General features: G+C 41.4%; 1 protein-coding gene across 5 annotated transcripts in view; it reads left to right on the forward strand.

Annotated features, from left to right (window-relative positions):
• scap (SREBF chaperone) overlaps nt 1–12,159 on the forward strand; it is a 128,096-nt gene that overhangs the window by 27,711 nt on the left and 88,226 nt on the right. For 2 of the 5 annotated variants that reach the window (XM_059974348.1, XM_059974334.1), the window contains one exon: nt 9,002–9,100. The exons of the other annotated variants lie outside the window; for them this stretch is intronic. The gene's annotated coding sequence lies outside the window, so the exon portion shown is untranslated. The remainder of the gene's footprint in view (nt 1–9,001; nt 9,101–12,159) is intronic. 5 annotated transcript variants of the gene reach the window in all.

Genomic DNA, 12,159 nt, shown 5'->3' on the forward strand with positions numbered 1-12,159 from the left:
AGATTTAGGCCAGTTAGAAGAGTGGGTTGAAAGATGGCAGATGGAGTTTAATGCTGATAAATGTGAGGTGCTACATTTTGGTAGGAATAATCCAAATAGGACGTACATGGTAAATGGTAGGGCATTGAAGAATACAGTAGAACAGAGTGATCTAGGAATAATGGTGCATAGTTCCCTGAAGGTGGAATCTCATGTGGATAGGATGGTGAAGAAAGCTTTTGGTATGCTGGCCCTTATAAATCAGAGCATTGAGTATAGTATTTGGGATGTAATGTTAAAATTGTACAAGGCATTTGTAAGGCCAAATTGGGAGTATTGTGTACAGTTCTGGTCACTGAATTATAGGAAAGATGTCAACAAAATAGAGTACAGAGAAGATTTACTGGGTTTCAGCACCTAAGTTACAGAGAAAGGTTGAACAAGTTAGGTCTTTATTCTTTGGAGCGTAGAAGGTTGAGGGGGAACTTGATAGAGGTATAAGGGGAATAGATAGAGTTGAGGTGGATAGACTTTTTTCATTGAGAGTAGGGAAGATTCAAACAAGAGGACATGAGTTGAGAGTTGGGGGGCAGAAGTTTAAGGGTAACACGAGGGGGAATTTCTTTACTCAGAGAGTGGTAGCTGTGTGGAATGAGCTTCCAGTAGTGGTAGAGGCAGGTTTGGTATTGTTATTTGAAGTCGAATTGGATAGATATATGGACAGGAAAGGAATGGCGGGTTATGGGCTGAGTGTGAGTTGGTGCGACTAGGTGTGAGTAAGCATTCGGCATGGACTAGAAGGGCTGAGATGGCCTGTTTCCGTGCTGTAATTGTTATATGGTTTATATGGTTAAATTAGGGTGGATAAATCCCCAGGGTCTGACAGGGTCTTCCCTTGGACCCGACAGGTGGCAAGTGAAGAAGTTGCCAGGGCTTTAGCTGAGACGTTTAAATCATTCTTAGGGACAGGTGAGGTACCAGAAGATTGGAGGATAGCCAGTGTTGTTCCACTGTTCAGGAAAAGCTCTAAAAATAAATTAGGGAACTATAGGCAGGCAGCAGGATCTGGACCAGCTGGAAAAATAAGTTGAAAAATGACAGATGGGTGGACCAGCTGGGAAAATGGCAGATGGAATTTAATGCAAGGTGCTATACCTCGGTAAGACCAACTAGGGCAGGTTTTACACAGTGCACAGCTGGGTACTGAGGAGTGTGGTAGAACAAAAGGATGGGTAGAATACAGATATATAATTCATTGAAAGTGGCGTCACAGGTAGATAGGGTTATAAAGAAAGTTTTATGCATATTGGCCTTCTTAAATCAAAGTATTGAACATAGGAAATAGGATGTTATGTTGAAGTTGTATAAGACATTAGTGATGCCTAATTTGGAGTATTGTATGTAGTTGTAATCACCTGTTATAGGTAAGATATAAATAAGGTTGAGAGAGTGCAGAGAAAATTTACCAGGTCTAGAGGAGCTGAGTTACAAGGAAATATTGAATAGGTTAGGATTTTATTCCTTGGAGTGTAGAAGATTGAGAGGATTAATACAGGTGTACAAAATTATATGGGTTATAGATGGGGTAAATGCAAGTTGGCTTTTTCCACTGAGGTTGGGTGGGACTACAAAGAGAGGTCTTGGTTTAAGGGTGAAAGATGAACAGTTTAAGGGGAACATGAGGGAAAACTTATTCACTCAGAGGATTGTGAGAGTGTGGCACAAGCTGCTAGCACAAGTGTGTATGCATGCTTGATTTCAACATTTTAGAGAAGTTCAGATAGGTAATTGGGTGGTCAGGATATGGAGGGCTATGGTCCTGGTATAGATTGATAGGAATAGTCAGAGTAATTGGTTTGGCATGAACTAGATGTACCTTTCTATTATTCTAAAGCTGAACTCTTGATATCTCAATCTACCTCATCACAGCCTTTGTACCTTGTTTGTCTATCTTTCTCTAATTGGAAAAGTACATCTGAATTCTGTTATAGTTTTTCTTTTGTTGCACCTCAGTGTGCTTGAATGTGGATTGATCTGTCTGATTGGCATGCAAGCAATGCTTTTAACAATGTTTTTTGTGGTCTTTAGCAGAACAGTTGTCATACCAAGTTATAATGTATCCATGTCAGATATTTGCTATGGTGCATCTGTAAGACTTGAAGAAAGTATACATTTAACAATAATAAAGCATGACTATGACTTTGTGTCTGAGGTACCTCTGCCCTGTTTCAGCACAGATATTTTATAGTTGCAGAGAATTTGTTATCTCAGTTGACACTTGGCCTTTTGATGGTGGGACCATAAGGCCAGTGTGCTGTGGGGTGGAATCAATGACAATCACTTCCAAGGACAACCTCTTTGTTGAAGATTTCTTTGAAGTGCTCCTCTTCTCTATCCTTGGAATATCCTTGGCATGTGTTCTTGGCTGTGTTCATGTGTTCTGAACAGGTTGGATCTCTGGATATTTAGACTGTAGACTGTCAGTGCTGAAGATTCCACACACATCATGAATGGAGATAACACGAGGGAATCTGCAGATGCTGGAAATTCAAACAACAACACACACAAAATGCTGGTAGAACACAGCAGGCTAGGCAGCATCTATAGGGAGAAGCGCTGTCAACGTTTCGGGCCGAGACCCTTCGTCAGTCATGAATGGAGATACCCACTTTGGTATACCCTTCGGGCCTTTTAGAAGCAGAATGAGATTCATTATCACCAGCACGTGTTATGAAATTTGTTAATTTAGCAGTAGTACAATGTAGTACAATATCATATAGAAAGAAAAAAGTAAGTAAATCAATTATATATATGTGTATATTAAATAGATTAAAGTAGTGTAAAAACAGAAGTGATACTTTTTTTTAAAAAAGTGAGGTAGTGTTCATTGGTTCGATGTCCATTTAGGAATTTTATGGCAGAGGGGAAGAAGCTGTTCCTGAATCGCTGAGTGTGTGCCTTCAGACTAATGTACTTGCTGACAGTAACAATGAGAAGAGCACGTGCCCTGGGTGATGGGACAGACCTTAATAATGGATGTCACCTTTGCCTCTGAGGCACTGCTCCTTGAAGGTGTCTTTGATACTACGGAGACTGGTACCCAAGATGGATCTGACTCATTTTCTGTAGCTTCTTTTGGTCCTGTGCAATAGCACCCCCCCCCCCCACCCCCACCGCATACCAGACAGTGATTCAGCCTACCAGAATGCTCTGCATGGTACATCTATAGAAGTTTTTGAGCGTTCTAGGTGGCTAACCAAATCGCTTCAAACTCCTATTGAAATGTAGCCGCTGTTTTGCCGCTTTTATAGATTCATTGATATATTGAGACCAGATTAGATCCTTAGAGATTTTGACACCCAGGAACTTGAAATTGCTCACTCTCTCCACTTCTGACCCTTCCATGAGGATTGGTTCATGTTCCCCTCATCTTTGCCTTCCTGAAGTCCACAATCAGCAAAGAGTGCAATTGAGTGCAAGGTTGTTGCTGCAACACCAGTCAACTAGCAGGTATATCTTGCTCCTGTATGTCTTCCCATCTCTGTCTGAGATTCTACCAACAATGGTTGTATTATCAGCAAATTTATAGATGTTATTTGAGCTACATAGTCATGGGTATAGAGGTAGTAGAGCAGTGGGCTAAGCACACATTCCTGATGTGTGCCAGTATTGATCATCGGTGAGGAGGAGATATTATCATCAATCTGCACAGATTGTGGTCTTCTGATTAGGGAGTTGAAGACCCAATTGCAGAGGGATATGCAGAGGCCCAAATTTTGAGGCTTATTGCTCAGGACTGTGAGAATGATGTTGTTAAATGCTGAGCTACGGTCAACGAACAGCATTCTGACATTGGTATTTGTATTGTCCAGGTGATCTAAGGCTATGTGAAGAACCATTGATATTGTATCTGCTGTAGACCTATTGTAGCAATAGAGAAATTGGGGTGGGTCCAGATCCTTACTGAGGCAGAAGTTGATTCTAGCCGTGATCAACCTCTCAGAGCATTTCATTACCGTAGATGTGAGTGCTCCTGGGCGATAGTCATTAAGGCAGCTCACACTACTCTTCTTAGGCACGAGTATAATTGTAGCCTTTTTGAAGCAGGTGGGAACTTCCGATCATAACAGTGAGAGATTGAAAACGCCCTTGAGTACTCCAGCCAATTGGTTGGCACAAGTTTTCAGAGTCTTACCAGGTACTCTTATGGAGCCTGCTGCCTTGCAAGGGTTCACCCTTCTTAAAGACAGGCCAATATCAGCCTCTGAGACAGGGATCAAAGGGTCACTGGGTGCAGCAAGGATCTTCACAGCTGTTCTCCCTTTGAAAATGGGCATAGAAGGTGTTGAGCTCATCTGGTAGCAAACTATCACTTCCAGTTCACGCTGTTGGGTCCAACTTTGTCGGAAGTAATGTCCTGCATAAATGGCCCTCTGCATGTCATGCCTGGTTTTCTTGCACAGACCTAGTTCACCAGACTTAAATGCCATAGATCTTGTCCTCAGCAGATGATGAGTTTCCTGGTACATCCATGGCTTTTGGTTTGGGAATGCACAGCATTTTAATGCACATGCATTTTAATGAAGTTGGTAACAACTCCAGCATACTCATCCAGATTCGAAGACAAATCCCTGAATAGACTCCACTGTACCAATTCAGAGCAGTCCTGTAGGTGCTCATGTGCTTCCCTTGTCCATACCTTCTTGGTCCTCACTTCTGATGCTGCAGTCCTCAGTCTCTGCCTATACTTGGAGTAGAACAATAGCCAGGTGATCAGACTTTCTAAAGTGTGGTGGAATAGCAAAGTAAGCATTCTTGATGGTGGTGTAACAGTGGTCCAGTGTGTTGTTTCGGCTGTTACTACAAGTGATTTTTTGATGGTAAGTATTTAGTGACTTTTTCAAGCTGGCCTAGTTAAAATCCTCCAGAGTGATGGTGAAGACATCAGAGTGTGCTGTTTCATACATATTGATCTCATAGCTCAGATCATAGAGCCTGTATGATAATGGCCTGAGGTGGAATGTACACCGCTATGAAAATGATTGCAGAAATCTCCAGTGTCAGGTAAAATGGACAGCACTTAATTGCAAGATATTCCAGGTCTGGTGAGCAGAATTGGGACATCACTAACACTTCTGTACACCAAGAGGAATTGATCATGAGGCATACACCTCCATCTCTGCTTCTGTGAGACTCTATAGTCCTATTCTGACAGTGTATCGCAAACCCATCAATCTGAATCACTCTGTGCAGTGCAGAAGGGGTTAACTAGAATTCCCTGAAACAAAGAATGCATGTGGTCTTGTGTCCCTCAGATACAGCACCCTAGCTCTGAGATCTTCGATTTTATTTGCTGGTGACTATATGTTTGCCAGTCAGATAGTTGGTATTGGGAATTGAAAAACCCTGTTTTCTTAAATGCCCCTGTATCCGTGACCAGCAGCCACGTTTCCTATCAGAAGTCTGGCAAGAAGTACGGTCACAATTGGCATTGTTTCCGTCAGTTTTAAGCAGCTTTAGTTTATTCGGTCACATTAAGACATCTTTGTTAACTGTACAGACCTTGGAAGCAGTTGTGATTCTCAGCACTAACAGGCTGAATTGGGAATATTTAACCGTATTCATCGAGCTGTGCTGCACAAGATCGCTGTCTTCAAGGCGCCCTGGAGGTCTTGCGTCCTCCCTCGAAATCTTTTCATCTCTAATGAAAATGAGAACAATTGGAGATGCAGGATAGTTTTAGAGCAGTGTACCTGTCAATTACAAGATAGCCTGCTGCCTTTAAATTCTCCTGATGAAGAAAAGGATAAGTTGTGTGTCAGCTCACAAGACTTGGAGATCAGCCTCCAGTTGTGCTCCAAAGTAAGAAAGTGAGGACAACTTGTGACTTGGGATCTGTTTCAAAGATACCATTTAATCATCACAGAATGTGATTGGTGATTTGGTAGTTGATGGATTTGTCAGATGATTTGATAGAGTGTTAATGTCATTTTCCAGCAGCTCATCAACTGGGGTCTGCAGGTAATATTTCTTGGGTGTCCCTTGTTCATTAACACCATCTACCTAATACAAGAGTCTGTGAGCACATTGGGCTCTTCCATGGCTTGTTGAGATCTATGATTGGTCATGGTCTTTTGTAGCATATGCCATGGTTGAATTGCTGGAACTGTGTAACTGCACATGTGCATTGATGAGAAGATGAGATTTGATTAGTGATTCACACCTCAATTTGGTTACAACTGGAAATGTTTTGCGTAGATTAGTATGTAATTTTAGAGTTGCCATTTAGATTGAATTTGATGTATTCACTAATATAATTTCAATAAACTTTCAACCTCTTTCACTGGTTTTTCAAGGGCACCTGAAAATTCAGCATATCCATTCCTCTGTTTTCCTCACAGTTGTTCTTAAGCTTAGTGATATTTTTGAAAAAGGATACAAGCATGTCCTCTACTAAGCAGTGACATGACCTTAGTCCAAATAAAATATTCAGCTGATGTGTGGAACTTCCAAAAATCCTCCCCGTTGTTGTGCACCAGTGAGAGAAATCATGCACTTGTTGCTACTTAAATGCATAAAGCTTTACACAAGTGTGTGCATCAGTTTCTAGTCTAAATGATATACACACAGACTGATGCAGGAAGCTTCTAGTGCATGATTTCCACTTTGGCATATCTAATTTTGTCTTTTGTTCAATGCTGAACCAAAATTTCCAAACAAGGAAAATGTGAACAATTTTTTTTTGTAGTGCACGTGTGATCTTCAATATGCCTAGCAGTACAGTTGGAAAAGGGCAGTTAACAAAGTGTCATGTCTTGAAACTTCACCTGTATTTTGCAATATATTCCCACTTTAAACGGTTTTACATGGTCTTAAAATGGTTTTAAAGGGACAGGGAGTTATTAAAGTGTGATTGGCTAAGTTAATGTGATTGATGACTAAATGTGCTGTATACTGCAATCCTTTTAGATGGTGACAGAAATTATCATAAATTACATTGCCATTATGCCGGTCAATGTTGAGGTCAATTGTTCAATATTATTCATTTGTTAGCAATTTTTACTGGCTTAAAATGAATATTGATGTATTCAGGTTTTGAACAACTCAAGGCATAATGACTATATTAATTCAATGCTTAGTAACAGACGATGGGGCAAGTCCTCTGTCGAGATACATGACGGATCTGTATGAGCTTGATGATAATTATTTATTTAGAGATACAGCACAGAACATGATCTTCTGGCCCAACGAGCCACACTGCCCAGCAATCCTCCTATTTAACTCTATCCTAATCACAGGACAATTTACAATGACCAATTAACCCAACTGGTATGTCTTTGTAATATAGAATAAGGTTTGTAACAAAACAAAATCACAATTAGTGCTGAGTGTGCCTTGAAGAAAATTAATCAATGTCATTCCATCCAGTCTTAAACCAACTAAATGTGACATGAGCAGTTTAATTTAATTCAATGATATAAAGTGGAATGTCTTTTATCACAATGTAATGCAGTACTCTCAGCTGTTTACCATGCGGATGAACAACATCATGTGCTCATCCCTGCTGTACAGTAAATTTACCTGTACCAAAGCACTAGGGATTAACAAATATATTGATCCTATAAATTACCTAAAAGTAGTGTAATTTCCCCAAGTTACTAAGGCTGTTGAGAAGTACAAATAGAGGAAATAGTCTTTTTCTCAGAGTGAGACTATTACATAGTAAAGGAGAAAAACTTAGCTTTAAGATGAAAGGGGGAATATTTAAAGGAGAGTTATGAGGCAGTTTTTTTATACAGTGGTAAATGGCTGGAAGATGCTGGGTAATTACAATTTTTATTATGAAGTTTATGGAATTTCAAGATACTCATAATGGTACACTTTACATGATTGAGAAAATTACGTGAACGATATGAACAATGATACTAGGGCAAATGAATTTACAATTTAAAGTTATTAGTAGACTACAGTACTAAGAATAGAAAGGAAAATCCAAATTTAGGTTCCTTACTGTAAATTTTTAGGTATCTGACTGATTCAAGGAGACTTAAGTCACTTGATGTTTTTTTTTTCAGAGAAAGCTAACCAGTAAGTAATCTTTTGTCAAGAAATTGGAAGATCGTGGCTGAAGATCTGTTTGAATATGAATTAATCTTAATTATTAATGAAAGCACTTTTCTTAACTTTCTATCAATGAGTTCCAAAATATTTAGAATTTGTTAGTAGTTTTATGGGAGAGGTGCGAGAGAAACATTTTAAAATTTACTCCGCACAGTCACAGCTTGTTTCAAAACTGTTATGGTTTAGACATTTCTTCTTTGGTTGTCCATCGAAATCCGATGACGATGTCCACTCCTTTAACGGTGAGACCTTTGATGACTGTACAGTCCTATGCTGGACCTACAAGTTCTATTGCAGGTAGGACATGTATATGTGGTAGTGGTGGCAACCATGGCTGCATTTCTGCTGGCTCTCTTCTGTCTTTTGGTTGTTCTTTGCATCTTCAGAATACGAACACCCATCCCTACACAATTGTCACCAAGTGTTACGGTCAGCAGCAACATCCTCCAGGTCCTCGGGTCTGACCTTGCACTTCCTTAAAGTATTCTTCATCTGATCCTTATAGCACTTCTTCAGCCCTTCAGCTGAGTGTTGATCATGATGTAGCTGGCCGTATAACACTTTGTGGGGTAGCGACATGGGGGCATCCTTATCATGTGCCCCAGCCACTACAGCTGATGCTGAGTGATCATAGTCTCAATACTTCTGCTGTTGGTCTTTACAGTTATTTCAGTGTGAGGCACCCGCTCACGCCAGGTAATAATCACTGGAGCAGCTTATGTCGAAGCGCTCCAAGGACTTGATGTGATGGCTGTAGGTTACCCAAGCTTCAAAGCTATAAAGGAGGGTGGTGACACAGACCATTTGGTACACAGTGACCTTTGTGGAGGGACGAAGGCTCCTGTTCTGAAAGACTCTACGCTGAAGTCTCCCAAAGGTAACTGATGCCTGTTTAATGCAGCTCTGGATGTCATTGTCAACGCCGCTATCCTCAGAGAGAATGCTCCCCAGTTGTTTGAAAGATGGCAATACTGACAGCTTTTCATCACCACCAGTGAAGGTAGGTTGAGTGGGTGGGACACTGGTACTTCATTGGCAAACCACTTCCGTCTTGGTGCTATTGACAGTCAGCCCCATTCTGCTGTACTGCCACAGCAAGGACAGTCTGAAGATGCTCCTGAGTATGGGCCACAAAAGCACAGTTGTCTGCATATTGCAGCTCCAGGACCCGCTCTCTGTGCAGTTTGGTGGTTGCAAGGAGCCTCCTGATGTTAAAGAGGTTGCCATCTAATCTGACGTCCACTGCCACACCACTGCTGTCTTCAATCTCATTGAGGAAAAGTTTGGTAACACACAGGAGGAAGATGTTAAAGGGCATTGGCGCTAGCACACACCCCTGCCTCATCCCTGTGCGTAAAAGGAAGAGCTCGGACTGTTGTCCTCCTATGGTCATCTGAGCAGTCATCCCATCGTGAAACTGGCAGAGGATGTTAACAAATTTATTGGGTCATCCAAACCTGAGGAGGACATCCCATAAGAGCTCTCTCTGCACAGTGTCGAATGCCTTGGAGAGATTGACAAGGTTCTGATGCTGCTCCTGGCACTTTTCCTGAAGCAAGTGTTTCCCTCCCCCCCTATAGATTAAACAGTTCGATTTTCCTTTTGGTTTTATTTTGAGGCAGTCACTTGTCGGTTGAGGATGACTTACTTTTACTCCAATTGAGAACATTGTTAACCTTCAAACAACTTCAGGTGGGGTAGGAGGTACTTGATGGAAGTCATTGAATGGGTACATTTTGTTGCATTTATATGTTTGGTTTTGATATGCTCCTTCTGAGTCTTTTGAAGTTGGTGACACCATCCTGGATACTTCTGGTTGATTATTATTGATTATGGGCTAAGAATTCCCTCAAGTTTCTAGGAATAATTAAAAATCAAAGTAATTGCAAATCCAGGAAATACTGAGCAGGCCAAGTTATATCCAAAGGGAAGCGGGGTGGGGGGGTGGATGGTGGTGGGGAAGCATCATTTGAGATTGGAGACTCTTCTTCAGAAAACAAAAGAAGCTTGTGAAGGTAGGGGAAGGGATGTCCCTGACTGAGTAAAGCCAAAGTGACCATGAGGATAAACAAGATTATCCAAATTAGTGAATGAATGGAATCAGTTGGAGGGTGAGCCTGGTAAAAGAATGTGGGAGTTGTAAAATGCAGAGCAGGATTATCCCAGCAGGATAATGTTCAGTTCCACTGCAGTCTGCAAGGAGTTTGTACGTTCTCCCCGGGAGTGTATGGGTTTCCTCCAGGTATTCCAGTTTCTTCCCACATTACAAAGACATACAGGTTAGTAATTTGTGGGCGCGCAATATTGGCCCTGGAAGCCTGGTGACAGTTGTGGGCAGTCCCCTGCATGACCTCAAACCGCATTGGTCATTGACGCAAATGACATGTCTTACTGTATGTTTTGATGTACATTTGACAAATAAAGCTAATCTTAATCTCTTAATCTTACTAAATTAATTTGCCATATTTATCTATGGTAAATTGGCAACTAAAAATGACTGTTCATCATTGGGTGTGAATTCTGGTTTCCATAAAATTTCATTCTGGAAGTCCCAGCCCTTATTTTGACGAAAAAATTCTCATCTGGAGCAATTTCTTACAAACTGAACTATTTTTGAATTGTTTTGTAGTTACTGTCTTATTTGTAATTCTTAATCTCCACTAAGCAATTTGGTATCTGAAGCGAATTGTCCTATCACTTTGAATTTAGACTATATTTCTTAGTTTCTCCATTGTAAAATTTTGTTATACTTGTGATAATTGTCATGTCCGTATTTACACTGCCTAATCTCAATTGATGGTGCCATTGGAATTTATTAGGAGATCCATTTTTATCACTATTTGTTACCTTTCTTCGGGTCTCAGGCACTGAGTCTGCCCTGTGACTCAGACGGGAAAGGGAAAAGAAGAGGCACATTGTAGTGATAAGGGGATTAGTTAATTAGGGAAATGGACAGGAGGTTTTGTTGGCGAAAATGAGATTCCCTGACAGTACGTTGCCTTCTGGGTGCCAGGGTCCGAGATAGCTTGGAGCAAGTCCTCAGCATTTTTAAGTGGGAAGGTGAACAGTCAGAAGTCGTGGTCCATGTAGATAGCAATGACATTGGTGGGACAAGTGATGAGGTTCTGCTCAAGGAGTTCAGGGAGTTAGATGCTAAGTTAAAGGCCAGGACCTCAGGGTTGTGATCTCTGAATTGCTACCTGTGCCACATGCTAGTGAGGGCAGAACTAGGAAGATTATACTGTTTAGTACATGCCTCAGGAGTTGGTGTATGAGGGAGGGCGTAAGATTTTTGGATTGTTGGTCTCTCTTCCAGGGAAGATGGGATCTGTACGTAAGGGACAGTTTGCACTTGAACTGGAGGGGGACTAATATCCTAGCGGGAAGGTTTGTTAATTCTGCACAGTGGGGTTTAAACTAGAGTTGCAGGGGGATGGGAATCAGTGCCAGAACACATAGTAGAGAGGTGGTAGAGGCAGATGTTGGTAGATAGATAGATACTTTATTCATCCCCAAGGGGAAATTCAACATTTTTCCAGTGTCCCATACACTTACTAATTACATACAGTATTTAACTCAGTATAAATATGATATGCATCTAAAATCACCTTCCCAAAAAGCATTAATAAATAGCTTTTAAAAAGTTCTTAAATAGTTTACTAAAGTGCATTGAGTGGTAACTTAAGCTCAGTCCTAACCCCGGCACTTAACATGTCTTGCCCCTGGTGGTTGAATTGTAGAGCCGAATGGCGTTGGGGAGTAATGATCTCTTCATCCTGTCTGAGGAGCATTGCATTGACAGCAACCTGCCGCTGAAGCTGCTTCTCTGTCTCTGGATGGTGCTGTGCAGAGGATGTTCAGGGTTTTCCATGATTGACCGTAGCCTACTCAGCGCCCTCCGCTCTGCCACCGATGTCATACTCTCCAGTTCTGTGCCCACGACAGAGCCCGCCTTCCTTACCAGCTTATTAAGATGTGAGGCGTCCCTCTTCTTAATGCTGCCTCCCCAGCATGCCACCACAAAGAAGAGGGCGCTCTCCACAACTGACCGATAGAACA

Source organism: Hypanus sabinus, chromosome 1 (genome assembly GCF_030144855.1).
Source record: "Hypanus sabinus isolate sHypSab1 chromosome 1, sHypSab1.hap1, whole genome shotgun sequence".
Lineage (NCBI taxonomy): Eukaryota > Metazoa > Chordata > Chondrichthyes > Myliobatiformes > Dasyatidae > Hypanus > Hypanus sabinus.